Genomic DNA, 14,499 nt, shown 5'->3' on the forward strand with positions numbered 1-14,499 from the left:
ATACCTACCAGCTAGTAGAGGAGGTGATTTAATTCATCAAGTCCCTTTAGTACAGATTATTCATAGGCAACCATTTTCTCTAACTATTGATTCAACATGTATTTATTAAACACTTTCTCTGTATTAGGAGCACTTGTTGACCTTGAGGGTTCAGATACTATCGAACACTCTGGGAAGATAGTCTCAAATTCAAACATTGCAGGAGGGATAATATTCTCTGAAGCTGGTGGTGCTGCTCTGCTGGAAACAATTCAGTGTTGTCACCTTAAAAACTGATACCACCAATACTGTCTTCCACTAACAGAACAGGATGTGAAATATAAAGATTGGGGTACTTTCTGCAGGCTGGGACCACTGCCTCTGTGACAGCCAACAGACTCAGGTGGACATGGTACTGCCCATTCAGACCTGAAAAATGTCAGAAAATTCCAGTGACAGTGATTCGTGTTGTGGTTGGATGTCATCAATCATGAGGGGTCTGATAAAGAGATGGTAAATTCTGAACATGGTACAGCCAGTGATAGCTGTGAGCTTGCTCCAGAATGCACGTCTTTAGAGCAAGAGGGGCTCTAAGTATTGCAGTCAGAGCAGGGGGAGAGTAGCCAAAATGGCATATGTAAATGGAAGAAACTGCTTATCCAGCTTTGGAGGAAATAAAATCAGCACTTGAGAAAGAAGAAGAAAAGTCATCTGAAGACAATGTTTGTTTTGGAACTGTCAGTCATGATTCTGGTATTATAACCCTTGGGCCACATAAGCTAAGAAGATATTTGATATCAAGAAGCTATAATTGTTGAGAAAGCTCAGAGTCCAGAAGATTTTCACATGGGCTACAGGTGTCTAGGTGTCTCAGTCATTTGAGCCACCAACTCTTCGTTTGGCTCAGGTCATGATCTCAGCGTCCTGGGATGGAGACTTTGTGGGACTCCCAGTTCAATGCAGAGTCTCCTGGAGATTCTCTCCCTCCCACTCTCATGCCCTTCCTCCTGCTCACGCTCTCTCTTTCTCTCTCTCTTTCTCACTCTCTCTAAAACAAACAAACAAGCAAACAAAATATTTTTTTTTTAAAAAAGAGCTTTTCTTCTTGCAGCCAGTATACCTTCTGCCAGTCAGAAACTGTATTTTCATTTTCATCCCAGACTAGTGATGATCAATCAAGTAGTGATGAAATCAGTCTTTACCCTAGTTCTGCCTTTAGACCATGCCATACTAGGAAACAGACTTTCTAGTTCAGAATCTGAAAAACAGATACTCCCTGAACAAAAAACCGAACCTCTAGGGAGTTGTGTAAATGCCAATTCAGCAGTGGTCTCAATAAGTGCGTTATACTTGCTTTGGTGATGGCAATTGGCATGGGATTTAAATATTTCTATGGCACAATTCAGATTCAGAAGAGTCAACAGTCAGAAAGATACATGAAGATGAACTGAATGATATGAATGATTATCTTTCCGATGTCAACAGGAACAAGAAAGAATCTTTCATAGATTGTAAGTCATAGAAGGGAAATCTTGCAAGATGTTGAGACCTAACTGAAGAAGAAAAGTTGTCCTTTGAAACTCAGAAAAAGAATATTGATACAGAAAACCAGGATTTAGACATACCTCTGGAGAAGGAAGTAAAAGCCTTATCTTCATTACAGGAAGAGTTAAGGAAACTAAGAACAGATTAGGATATTGAAAGATAAAAGGACAGATACTGAATTAATTACAGAAAATCAGAAACTTAAACAGCATCTGGAAGAAGAAAAGCTGAAGACATACAGCTTCCTTAATCAAAGGGAGGTTCCTTTGGCAGATGCAAAGGTGCTAATGGAGGAACTGGAGAGAGAATGACTAATAACCACGGCTTTAAAGGTGGAACTCCAGCGGTAGAGCTCTAGTGAGTCATATGGCAATACTACCAATCTATTGACTGAAAAAAAGGAAAATAGAAATCTTATGGAAAGACTCACTGAGCTGGAGCAGAGCTAAACTTTGAACAGTAGTGTTCTGATTTGTGGAAAAGACTATATATTGAAGCAAAAGATCAAAATGTAAAACAAGAAACTAATGGGGGGAAAAAAGGGAGTAGAGGAAACTACAGGGCTAAAAATAAGATGAAAGAAATATTTTTGGGTTCAGTTAAGAAAACATTTGATGTCATGAAGAATTCCACCATGGAGTTTGTGAAGAATCATAAAGAAAAAAAAATTAAACAGGCTAAAGAAGCTGTGAAATAAAATCTGTAAAAAATTCAGATTCAGTTAAATCCATTTTCAGGCATTTCAAAGATATACCAAGAATATCTTTGATGAAGAGGCTAATAAAAGAGTTGGGGACACAGAAGTAAAATCAGCTAAAAGAAAAACCTAACAAAAGTCTTTAGTGAATATTTACACCCACAGTATAAGGCACATACAAAAAACCAGAGTAATAGAGGCCTATTATACAAAGAAAGGGAAAGAAAGACAAACCAATTCACTGAAGAATTTAGAAAAAATAAAAACTGACAGAAATGCAGTCCTGAGCATGACTGTAGTGAAAATTATGATTCCTTCAGGTATTGTTCTGGTGTGTTTGAATGTGCTCAATCAGAATTCAATAACCTTTTTAATACGAAAGTGTTGAATCCAGTTAGGATAGATGAATTCAAAGAATTAATTGAAATGTATTTATTGGAAAAACTGGCTAGTTTTCTTTTTTTTTTTTTAATTTTTTTATTTTAATAAACATATAATGTATTTTTATCCCCAGGGGTACAGGTCTGTGAATCGTCAGGTTTACACATTTCACAGCACTCATCATAGCACACACCCTCCCCAATGTCCATTTCCCCACCACCCTCTCCCATCCCCCCTCCCCCCAGCAACCCTCAGTCTGTTTTTTGAGATTGAGTCTTTTATGGTTTGTCTCCCTCCCAATCCCATCTTTTCATTTTTTCTTTTCCTACCTCCCCCCAACCCCCCCGCCTTGCATCTCCACTTCCTCATATCAAAGAGATCATATGATAGTTGTCTTTCTCCGATTGACTTATTTCGCTAAGCATGATACCCTCTAGTTCCATCCACGTCGTCGCAAATGGCAAGATTTCATGTCTTTTGATGGCTGCATAGTATTCCATTGTGTATATATACCACATCTTCTTTATCCATTCATCTGTTGATGGACATCTAGGCTCTTTCCACAGTTTGGCTATTGTGGACATTGCTGCTATAAACATTCGGGTGCACGTGCCCCTTCAGAGCACCACGTTTGTATCTTTAAGATATATACCCAGGAGTGCAATTGCTGGGTCGTAGGGTAGCTCTATTTTCAGTTTTTTGAGGAACCTCCACACTGTTTTCCAGAGTGGTTGCACCAGCTTGCATTCCCACCAGCAGTGTAGGAGGGTTCCCCTCTCTCCGCATCCTCGCCAGCATCTATCATTTCTTGACTTGTTAATTTTAGCCATTCTGACTGGTGTGAGGTGGTATCTCATTGTGGTTTTGATTTGTATTTCCCTGATGCTGAGTGATGTGGAGCATTTTTTCATGTGTCTGTTGGCCATCTGGATGTCTTCTTTGCAGAAATGTCTGTTCATGTCCTCTGCCCATTTCTTGACTGGATTATTTGTTCTTTGGGTATTGAGTTTGATAAGCTCTTTATAGATTTTGGATACTAGCCCTTTATCTGATATGTCGTTTGCAAATATCTTCTCCCATTCTGTCAGTTGTCTTTTGGTTTTGTTAACTGTTTCCTTTGCTGTGCAAAAGCTTTTGATCTTGATGAAATCCCAATAGTTCATTTTTGCCCTTGCTTCTGTTGCCTTTGGCGATGTTTGTAGGAAGAAGTTGCTGCGGTTGAGGTCAAAGAGGTTGCTGCCTCCATTGTCCTCAAGGATTTTGATAGATTCCTTTCGCACATTGAGGTCCTTCATCCATTTTGAGTCTATTTTCGTGTGTGGTGTAAGGAAGTAGTCCAATTTCATTTTTCTGCATGTGGCTGTCCAATTTTCCCAGAACCATTTGTTGAAGAGGCTGTCTTTTTTCCATTGGATATTCTTTCCTGCTTTGTCGAAGATTAGTTGACCATAGAGTTGAGGGTCTATTTCTGGGCTCTCTATTCTGTTCCATTGGTCTATATGTCTGTTTTTGTGCCAGTACCATACTGTCTTGATGATGACAGCTTTGTAGTAGAGCTTGAAGTCTGGAATTGTGATGCCACCAACTTTGGCTTTCTTTTTCAATATTCCTTTGGCTATTCGAGGTCTTTTCTGGTTCCATATAAATTTTAGGATTACTTGTTCTATTTCTTTAAAAAAATGGATGGGATTTTGATAGGGATTGCATTAAATGCGTAGATTCCTTTAGGTAGAATAGACATTTTCACAATATTTGTTCTTCCAATCCATGAGCATGGAATATTTTTCCATTTCCTTGTGTCTTCCTCAATTTCTTTCATGAGGACTTTATAGTTTTCTGCGTATAGATTCTTTGCCTCTTTGGTTAGATTTATTCCTAGGTATCTTATGGTTTTGATACGATTGTAAATGGGACTGACTCCTCAATTTATCTTTCTTCTGTCTTGTTGTTAGTGTAAAGAAATGCGACTGATTTCTGTGCATTGACTTTATATCCTGACACTTTATTGAATTCCTGTATAAGTTCTAGCAGTTTTGGAGTGGAGCCTTTTGGGTTTTCCACATATAGTATCATATCATCTGCAAAGAGTGATAGTTTGACTTCTTCTTTGCTGATTTGGATGCCTTTAATTTCTTTTTGTTGTCTGATTGCTGAGGCTAGGACTTCTAGTACTATATTGAACAGCAGTGGTGATAACGGACATCCCTGCTGTGTTCCTGACCTTAGCGGAAAAGCTTTCAGTTTTTCTCCATTGAGAATGATATTTGCGGTGGGTTTTTCATAGATGGCTTTGATAATATTGAGGTATGTGCCTTCTATCCCTACACTTTGAAGAGTTTTAATCAGGAAGGGATGCTACACTTTGTCAAATGCTTTTTCAGCATCTATTGAGAGTATCATATGGTTCTTACTCTTTCTTTTATTAATGTATTGTATCACATTGATGGATTTGCGGATGTTGAACCAACCTTGCAGCCCTGGAATAAATCCCACTTGGTCGTGGTGAATAATCCTTTTAATGTACTGTTGGATACTATTGGCCAGTATTTTGGTGAGAATTTTCGCATCTGTGTTCTTCAAAGATATTGGTCTGTAATTCCTTTTTTGGTGGGATCCTTGTCTGGTTTTGGGATCAAGGTGATGCTGGCCTCATAGAATGAGTTTGGAAGTTTTCCTTCCATTTCTATTTTTTGGAACAGTTTCAGGAGAATAGGAATTAATTCTTCTTTAAATGTTTGGTAGAATTCCCCTGGGAAGCCGTCTGGTCCTGGACTTTTGTTTGTTTGGAGATTTTTGATGACTGTTTCAATCTCCTTACTGGTTATGGGTCTGTTCAGGTTATCTATTTCTTCCTGGTTCAGTTGTGGTAGTTTATACATCTCTAGAAATGTATCCATTTCTTCCAGATTGTCAAATTTGTTGCCATAGAGTTGCTCATAGTATGTTCTTATAATTGTTTGTATTTCTTTGGTGTTGGTTGTGATCTCTCCTCTTTCATTCATGATTTTATTTATTTGCATCCTTTCTCTTTTCTTTTTGATAAGTCTGGCCAGGGGCTTATCAATCTTATTAATTATTTCAAAGAACCAGCTCCTAGTTTTGTTGATTTGTTCTATTGTTTTTTTAGTTTCTATTTCATTGATTTCTGCTCTGATCTTTATGATTTCTCTTCTCCTGCTGGGTTTAGGCTTTCTTTGTTGTTCTCTCTCCAGCTCCTTTAGGTGTAGGGTTAGGTTGTGTATTTGAGACCTTTCTTGTTTCTTGAGAAAGCCTTGCACCGCTATATATTTTCCTCTCAGGACTGCCTTTGTTGTGTCCCACAGATTTGGAACTGTTGTGTTTTCATTATCATTTGTTTCCATGATTTTTTTCAATTCTTCTTTAATTTCCTGGTTGACCCATTCATTCTTTAGAAGGATGCTGTTTAGTCTCCATGTGTTTGTGTTCTTTCCAAATTTCCTCTTGTGATTGAGTTCTAGCTTCAGAGCATTGTGGTCTGAAAATATGCAGAGAATGATCTCGATCTTTTGGCACCGATTGAGACCTGATTTATGACCCAGGATGTGGTCTATTCTGGAGAATGTTCCATGTGCACTAGAGAAGAATGTATATTCTGTTGCTTTGGGATGGAATGTTCTGAATATATCTGTGATGTCCATCTGGTCCAGTGTGTCATTTAAGGCCTTTATTTCCTTGTTGATCTTTTGCTTAGATGATCTGTCCATTTCAGTGAGGGGGGTGTTAAAGTCCCCTGCTATTATTGTATTACTGTCAATGTATTTCTTTGATTTTGTTATTAATTGGTTTATACAGTTGGCTGCTCCCATGTTAAGGTCATAGATATTTAAGATTGTTAGATCTTCTTGTTGGACAGACCCTTTGAGTATGATATAGTGTCCTTCCTCATCTCTTATTATAGTCTTTGGCTTAAAATCTAATTGATCTGATATAAGGATTGCCACCCCAGCTTTCTTCTGATGTCCATTAGCATGGTACATTGTTTTTCACCCCCTCATTTTAAATCTGGAGGTGTCTTCGGGTCTAAAATGAGTTTCTTGTAGGCAGCATATTGATGGGTTTTGTTTTTTTATCCATTCTGATACCCTGTGTCTTTTGATTGGGGCATTTAGCCCATTAACATTCAGGGTAACTATTGAGAGATATGAATTTAGTGCCATTGTATTGCCTATAAGGTGACTGTTCCTGTATATTGTCTCTGTTTCTTTCTGATCTACTACTTTTAGGGTCTCTCTTTGCTTAGAGGACCCCTTTCAATATTTCCTGTAGAGCTGGTTTGGTGTTTGCAAATTCTTTCAGCTTTTGTTTGTCCTGGAAGCTCTTTATCCCTCCTTCTATTTTCAATGATAGCCTAGCCGGATATAGTATTCTTGGCTGCATGTTTTTCTCATTTAGTGCTCTGAATATATCATGCCAGTTCTTTCTGGCCTGCCAGGTCTCTGTGGATAGGTCCGCTGCCAATCTAATGTTTTTACCCTTGTATGTTACAGACTTCTTTTCCCGGGCTGCTTTCAGGATTTTCTCTTTGTCGCTCAGACTTGTAAACTTTACTATCAGGTGACGAGGTGCGGACCTATTTTTATTGATTTTGAGGGGCGTTCTTAGCATTTCCTGGATTTTGATGTTTGTTCCCTTTGCCATATTAGGGAAATTCTCTCCAATAATTGTCTCCAATATACCTTCTGCTCCCCTCTCTCTTTCTTCTTCTTCTGGAATCCCAATTATTCTAATGTTGTGTCATCTTATGGTGTCACTTATCTCTCGAATTCTCTCCTCGTGGTCCAGTATTTGTTTGTCTCTCTTTTGCTCAGCTTCTTTATTCTCTATCATTTGGTCTTCTATGTCACTAATTCTTTCTTCTGCCTCATTTATCCTGGCAGTGAGAGCTTCCATTTTTGATTGCACCTCATGAATAGCTTTTTTGATTTCAACTTGGTTAGATTTTAGTTCTTTTATTTCTCCAGAAAGGGCTTTTATCTCTCCAGAGAGGGTTTCTCTAATATCTTCCATGCCTTTTTCGAGCCCGGCTAGAACCTTGAGAATTGTCATTCTGAACTCTAGATCTGTCATGTTACCTATGTCCGTATTGATTAGGTCTCCAGCCTTCGGTACGGCCTCTTCTTTTTTTTGAGGTGAGTTTTTCCGCCTTGTCATTTTGTCCAGATAAGATTTGCTTTCTCCTGCTGTGGAATTCCGCTGTTCTTGGTGAGTGAAGTTGGTTTTGGATGGGTTTCTTGTTGATCTTCTGGGGGGAGGGGCTTGTTGTAGTGATTCTCAAGTGTCTTTGCCGCAGGTGGAATTGCACCGCCCTTGCCAGGGGCCGGGCTAAGTAATCCGCTTCGGTTTGCTTTCGGGAGCTTTTGTTCCCTGAGCGCTTTCCGTAGAGTTCCGGAGGACGGGAATGAAGATGGCGGCCTCCCAGTCTCCTGCCCGGAGGAGCCGAGAGCTTGGGGTTCCGCTCCTCAGTGCGCTCTCAGAGCAAAGCGCCTACCGCCCCGCCTCCCTGGCCTGCGGTCGCGCCTTGAGGAAAGCAGTCAATTGCTGGAGCTGGAGAAAAGCGCTGGGTCGCTTTCGTCTCCGTGGCCTCTGGCCGCGCTCTGAGCCCACCCAGCCTGCGACCGGCACAAGGTAACCCTGGGCTTAGAGCTCACTCCTCGGCTTTGTCGCTGTAGCCGGCTTCCCCACTCTAATACCTGCGAGCTCTGTGGCACTCAGACACCCCCAGTCCTTCTGTGACCCCGCGGGACCTGGGGTTATGCTGACCCCACCTGGGTTTCCCCCCAGTTTAGCCTCTGGAGCGATGTCTCCCAGTGGAGCCGACTTTTAAAAGTCCTGATTTTGTGCTCCATTACTCCGCCGCTTGCCAGGTGCCGGCCCCCTCCCCGGGGTCTATCTTCCCGTCGCTTTGGATTCACTTCTCCGCAGGTCCTACCTTTCAGAAAGTGATCGATTTTCTGTTTCTGGAATTGTTGCCCTTCTTCTCTTCGATTTCCCGTTGGATTTATAGATGTTCACAATCGTTAGATAAGCTATCTAGCTGATCTCCTGCTACCCGATGTCATCTCAGCCTGCTACTTCTCCGCCATATTGACTCCTCCTGGCTAGTTTTCATCATTGGAAAGAACTTGATCAATTCATTAATAAATTTTTCCTAAAGGGTATCTTTACACATGATCAAAAGTTCTTCCCTGACTTTGGTAATGATGTTACGGGTTATCTTAAAGACGTGAAGAAATATCAAGTAGATACCAATGGGGTATTTGAAAAGTTGGATGGATACATATACATAGACACTTCTTTTTTTTTTTTTTAAGATTTATTTACTTATTTGAGAGAAAGAGAGCATGAGAGGGGAGAGGTCAGAGGGAGAAGCAGAATCCCCTCCAAGCAGGGAACCCAATGTAGGACTCAACCCTGGGATTCCAGGATCATGACCTGAGCTGAAGCAGTTGCTTAACCAACTGAGCTACCCAGGCACCCCTATATAGACACTTCTTTGGTCACACTCTTTTCCCTCCATATGGACCCAGTCAACCAGATGAAAAGCAATGTATGGTAAATATAGAAAACTCAAGGCATGGAAAACAAGAGCAAAAGCACACTCAGCCACAATCTTATAAAAGAGAAGGTAAATGGCATAAATACGGTCACACAAATGGAAGACATATGGCAAATTTGAAATAGAATTGGGACAGTTACCTTTTGACTCCTAAATTTTGATCATCATCATAAAGTCAAATTAGAAAATAGTAACAGAAACATGGATACTTTCTACAATGTTAGGTGCTAAAATTAAAATGAAAATATCAAGATAATGTCTTTTTATCATTTCTAAGTATCAGTTTGATGACTTCACATTATTGCTCAAATGTATCAAGCAAAAGCTTACTAACACATTTTCCTGTAGCTTTCCTGAACTTTTTTTTGGCACTGGAAGTGTTCAACTATAAGTTTTAAGGAAGCCGGGTGTGCAACAGATTTTGTGTGTGAAATGAGCTTAAAGCAAACTCATATCATATGACAAAGTGCAACTAGCATTGATAGTTTTGTTAAATTTTCAGGAGAGCTTGAAAAAAGTACATTGTGATGGAATTTCATCTTTAACATTTTATAATCTTACACTTGCTTCCTGTCTTTTTGTGGGTTCAAGAGATGGTTGACTTGTGAAGAATTTGCTGCCTTTTTAGGAGCTTGCTGACTTGTTCTTTTGTGAAATTTCTTGCACATTTGAAAACCACACTATGAGGAAAACTAAAGGTCTATATTTAAAATCTGGCATTTGTATTAATATATGATTTTATACTTTGTGATATTTTTCAGACATTTCCTCAATAGTGATATTTGGTAAAGCAGTTCAGTGGTTTTTGCTAGTGTTTTTACAGGCATTTTTATGCAGCATCTGAATATTTCTACACAGCAATGTCTACTTTTCTAAGAAAGATTTAAACACTATTCAGAATTTCATCTTCTGTTGAGTTTCCCTTCTAATTTCCATTCATAGACATACATGTGACTTCCAGTTCTACCTTCCGGCAAGTGAGTGTAGAAGAACACAGCGGTTCTCTCATAGTTGCTTAAAACTAGAAAAGCATTTATTTTCTAGGAGTAAATACACATCTAAGTAAATAAAGGGTACATTTTGCTGAAAAAAAAAACACTTTTTCTGTCTATTCTTATGTCTATTTTTCCTATTATGGCTGTAACAAACTACTACAAATTTGTTAGCTTAAAAAGAAAAAAAACCAAAATTTGTTATCTTACAGTTCTGGAGTGCCAAACAGAGTCTGAAGTGGGTTTCACTAGGTTAAAGTCAAGGTGTTGGGAGATCTACATTCTTTCTGGAGGTTCTAGGGGAGGACCTATTCCCTTGAATTTTCCAGCAGCTGCCTGCACTCTTGGCTAGTAGCCTCTTCTGCATTCAAAAGTCAGCTGAATCACTTGAAACTATTATAATACTGTATGTTAAATCTACTGGAATTAAAGTAAAAGAGGAAATGAACAAACAAAATCCCAGAAGCCAGCAGTGCATAGCATCTTTACATTTCCCTCTGACCTCCTACTTCCCTCCCTTTCAACTTGTAAGGACCCCTGAGATTTCTTTAGGCCCTCCTGGATAATCCTGGATTCTCTCTCCATCTCAAGATTCTTAGTTTAATCACAACTGTAGAGTCCTTTTTGCCATGTAAAGTAACATATGCATGGGTTCTAGGGAGTAGGACATGGACATCTTAGAGCGGGGGACATTTTCTACCTATCCCATTATAGGAATATTTTCTTACAGTTATGTATTCCATAAAAACTCTCTATATTGGAAATGTAGCTATCCATAAATCATATAATTAATAGCCAGGGTATATGTTATGCCTGAAGTAAATTACTTTTTAGACTCCTCCAAAAGTATCTCAGAAGAAAAAAAATATTCTGTAAACATTCTTAAATGACACAAAAATCACTCTATAGAATGTCTAGATAATACACATGTATTTTAATAGGCTCTTCTCTCTCCTTCCTCCCTCCCTCTCGCCATTCTGGTCCTTCTCCTCTTTCTTCTTCTCTGTATTCCTGTTGCTCCCTTTCCCCCTCCCTGATACCCCTCCCCCTTCCCCTTTCTCACTCCCTCTCCGGCTCTTTCTTTCCTTCTCCTCCAATCCTGTTTGTCTTTCAACCACACATGCATGCACACACATCTAAATCATCTCTACTTATTACTAACAGCAAATGCACAATGATAAAGAAAATATCTAATTCAGAAGTTTATTTTGCTTAGTCTTAAATAAAAACCACTCGTATAAGGAGAAAAATATTTAAAATATCCAGGGGATTGCTTGAGGGGTGTGAAGTATCTGTCCCTGGAGAAATATTCTCATAGTTTAAGCTAAATTTATGGCAGGAATTTGACGGGTTGGCTCGATCCTCTGGTGCCTTTGGGGCATAAAGCAATGTGCTGGATTTGGCAGATGAGTCAGAAAGCAAGAATTCATATGGAACTTGCTTCTGAGAAGGAAAAAAAAAATCTCTTTAATGAGTGCTTTGGAAAGTTTCCTTGAGCTATAACCTTGGTAGATGTTGGATTTGGGATCATTAACCACCCAAGATAAACACAGTCCATGGGAGGTAATGTTCTTGCCATATGTGGGTTGCAAATGGACTAGTTGTTTACAATAGCTGCAGTAAAATGAGAACAAAGTTAAGTAGTGATGAGTCAACTATGCAAGCCTTTTCCTCTAAAAGTGCAAGGACAAATAACATAAATTTCCAAATTTGAAAATTACTCAAAAATATACAATTTATTCAATTCAATAATTCAATTTGTGAATTATTTAGAATGATTAGCAGAAAGAATGATAAGATTAAATTTCCAAATCTACTGCTTAGTAGCTGAGAGACTTTGCTTAATAAATTACTTAAACCTCAACATGTTTCAAGTTTTTTTAACTTTTAGAATGAGGGGGACAATACATTTGCCCAGCCTACATTGCAGTGCTGTGAAGATTATAGTGACCTGAAAGAATACTTAGGAAATCATTCAGCAGTAATGATCTCAAGCAATAAAATTGTATACCAGCTTTATTAAATATTCATACTTGTAAAACATTTATAACAATGCCTGACAAGTGAGTTTATTAATTACTACCAAATGTTAATTCAAGATATGAAATGTAACAAACGAAGCTTCAGATTTTTAGTCTCCTTTTGTCAACTTTAGAATAACTAGTATCCAGTTACAGTGTGCAATTCAAGGAGTTATGACACGTGTATACACTGTAAAATTACTCTCCTGATTAAGATAAATAATATTTGCCTCATCCTTAAAAGTTCCCTCATACATGTTAGTGGTATGAATATAGATTATTTTGAACTTTTTAGAATTTCATATAAATGCAATCACGAAGTATATACTCTGTGATGTCTAGCTCCCTTTCCTCAGCATAACATTTCTGACTTTTTCCAGCACAATACAGTTGTATGTTTCCTTGGTTCCTTTTTGTAACCATAGTATTCCATTTTGCTATGTATAATAATATCCATTTTCTTGCTAATCAGCATTTGAATTGCTTTCAGTTTTTAACTATTATAAATAAAGTTACTATGAGCATTTGTTTTTTGAGGGAGAAAGAGAGAAAGCATCTGCATGAGCGAGGTTGGAGTGGTGGGCAGAGGGAAAGAGAGAATCTTAAGCAGGCTCCATGTTTAGTACAGAGCCAGACACGGGGCTTGATCTTACAAACCTGAGGTCAGGACTGGAGCCAAAATCAAGAGTTGGACCTTTAAATGACTGAGCCATGCAGGGGTCCTGCTATGAGCATTTTTATATGTGTTTGTGAGGACATAAGTTTTCATTTCTCTTGGATAAATCTCAAGAAGTGAAATTTCTGGGTCATATGTAAATGTCTGTCTGTCTTTATGAAAAACTCCCTAATTGTTTTTGCAAAATGGTTGGATCATTATATTTTCCCACCAACTACGTAGTTTTTCTACATAACTGACAACACTCATTCTCATCATTTTTCATTGTAGTCATTTGTATGCGTGTAATTGCATTTCATTAAGTTTTACTTTGCTTTTCCAACTAATGATGTTTATTAACATTTTGTATATCTTAGAAATTATTTTTGAAACTAATATTACACTGTATGTTAACTAATTGGAATTTAAATAAAAACTTGAAGAATTATTCTTAAATTTTTACTAAATTTTAAAATTGTATTATTTATTGAGTTCTAAAGTTCTTTATACATTCTAGATACAAGTGTATCTGTATGTGTTTCTATATGTGTGTGTGTGTGTGTGTGTGTGTGTGTGTGTGTGTATAGCTCTTCCTAATTTCTGGTTGTGTGTCATTAAGCTTATTTTTAGAAGGGTAATTTTTATTTTGATAGAGTTCAGTTTATTATTATTTTTCTTTTTGTTTCATGCTTCTGATACCCTATCTAAGAAATTTTCAGTTATCTATTATTTTTAAAATGTTCTCTTTTTTTTCCCCTAGAAATTTTATAATTTCAACTTTTACACTTAGTTCTTGGCTTATTTCAAAATAATTTTCAGGTATCATGTGAATGAATTTAAGGTTTATTTTTTATGGTATAGATGTCCTATTGTTGAAGCCTCATTTTTTTTTTTTCTTTTTATTTGCTTGGAAAAATACATTTCTTCTTTAATTGTATTTCTTTGTTATTGTTGTTTTTTTGTTTTTTAAACTTTTATTTTAATTCCAGTTAGTTAGAATACACTGTTATATTAGTTTCAGGTATACAATATAATGATTCAACAATTCTGTACATCACCCTGTGCTCATCAGGACAAGTGCAGTCCTTCATCCCCGTTACCTACTACCCTCACACACCTGCCTTCTAATAACTGTTGGATTTCTCTACAGCTAAGAGTCTGTTTCTTGATTTGTCTCTCTGCCCCTCTCTTTTTTTCCCCCTTTGCTCATTTGCTTTGTTTCGTAAATCCTACACAGGACTGAAATATGGTACTTGTCCTTCTCTGATATTTCATTTAGCATTATACTCTAGCTCCACCATGTCATTGCAAATGGCAAGATTTCATTATTTTTTATGGCTGAATAATATTCAATTGTATATATAAACCACCTTTTCTTTATCCATTCATCAACAGATGGACATTGGGACTGCTTCCATAATTTGGCTATTGTAAATAATAGTGCTATAAACATAAGGGTGCATGTGTCCCTTTGAATTAGTGTCTGTGTATTCTTTGACTAAATACTCAGTAGTGCAATTGCTGGATCATAAGATAATTCTGTTTTTACTTTTTTGGCGAGCCTCTATACTATTTTCCAGAGTGAATACACCAGTTTGCATTCCCACTAACAGTGCAAGAGGGTTCCTTTTTCTCCAATCCTCAGCAACAGC

General features: G+C 37.9%; 1 pseudogene across 1 annotated transcript in view; it reads left to right on the forward strand.

Moving 5' to 3' along the window:
* The first annotated feature begins 415 nt into the window (after positions 1–415).
* The window catches only part of LOC308338295 (cell cycle progression protein 1-like), a 53,266-nt pseudogene continuing 39,182 nt past the window's right edge, over positions 416–14,499 (forward strand). Inside the window, exons 1-2 of the transcript in view lie at positions 416–492; positions 1,091–2,411. The product of the transcript in view is annotated as a cell cycle progression protein 1-like (transcript). The remainder of the gene's footprint in view (positions 493–1,090; positions 2,412–14,499) is intronic.

This window comes from Martes martes (genome assembly GCF_963455335.1).
Source record: "Martes martes genome assembly, chromosome: 2".
Lineage (NCBI taxonomy): Eukaryota > Metazoa > Chordata > Mammalia > Carnivora > Mustelidae > Martes > Martes martes.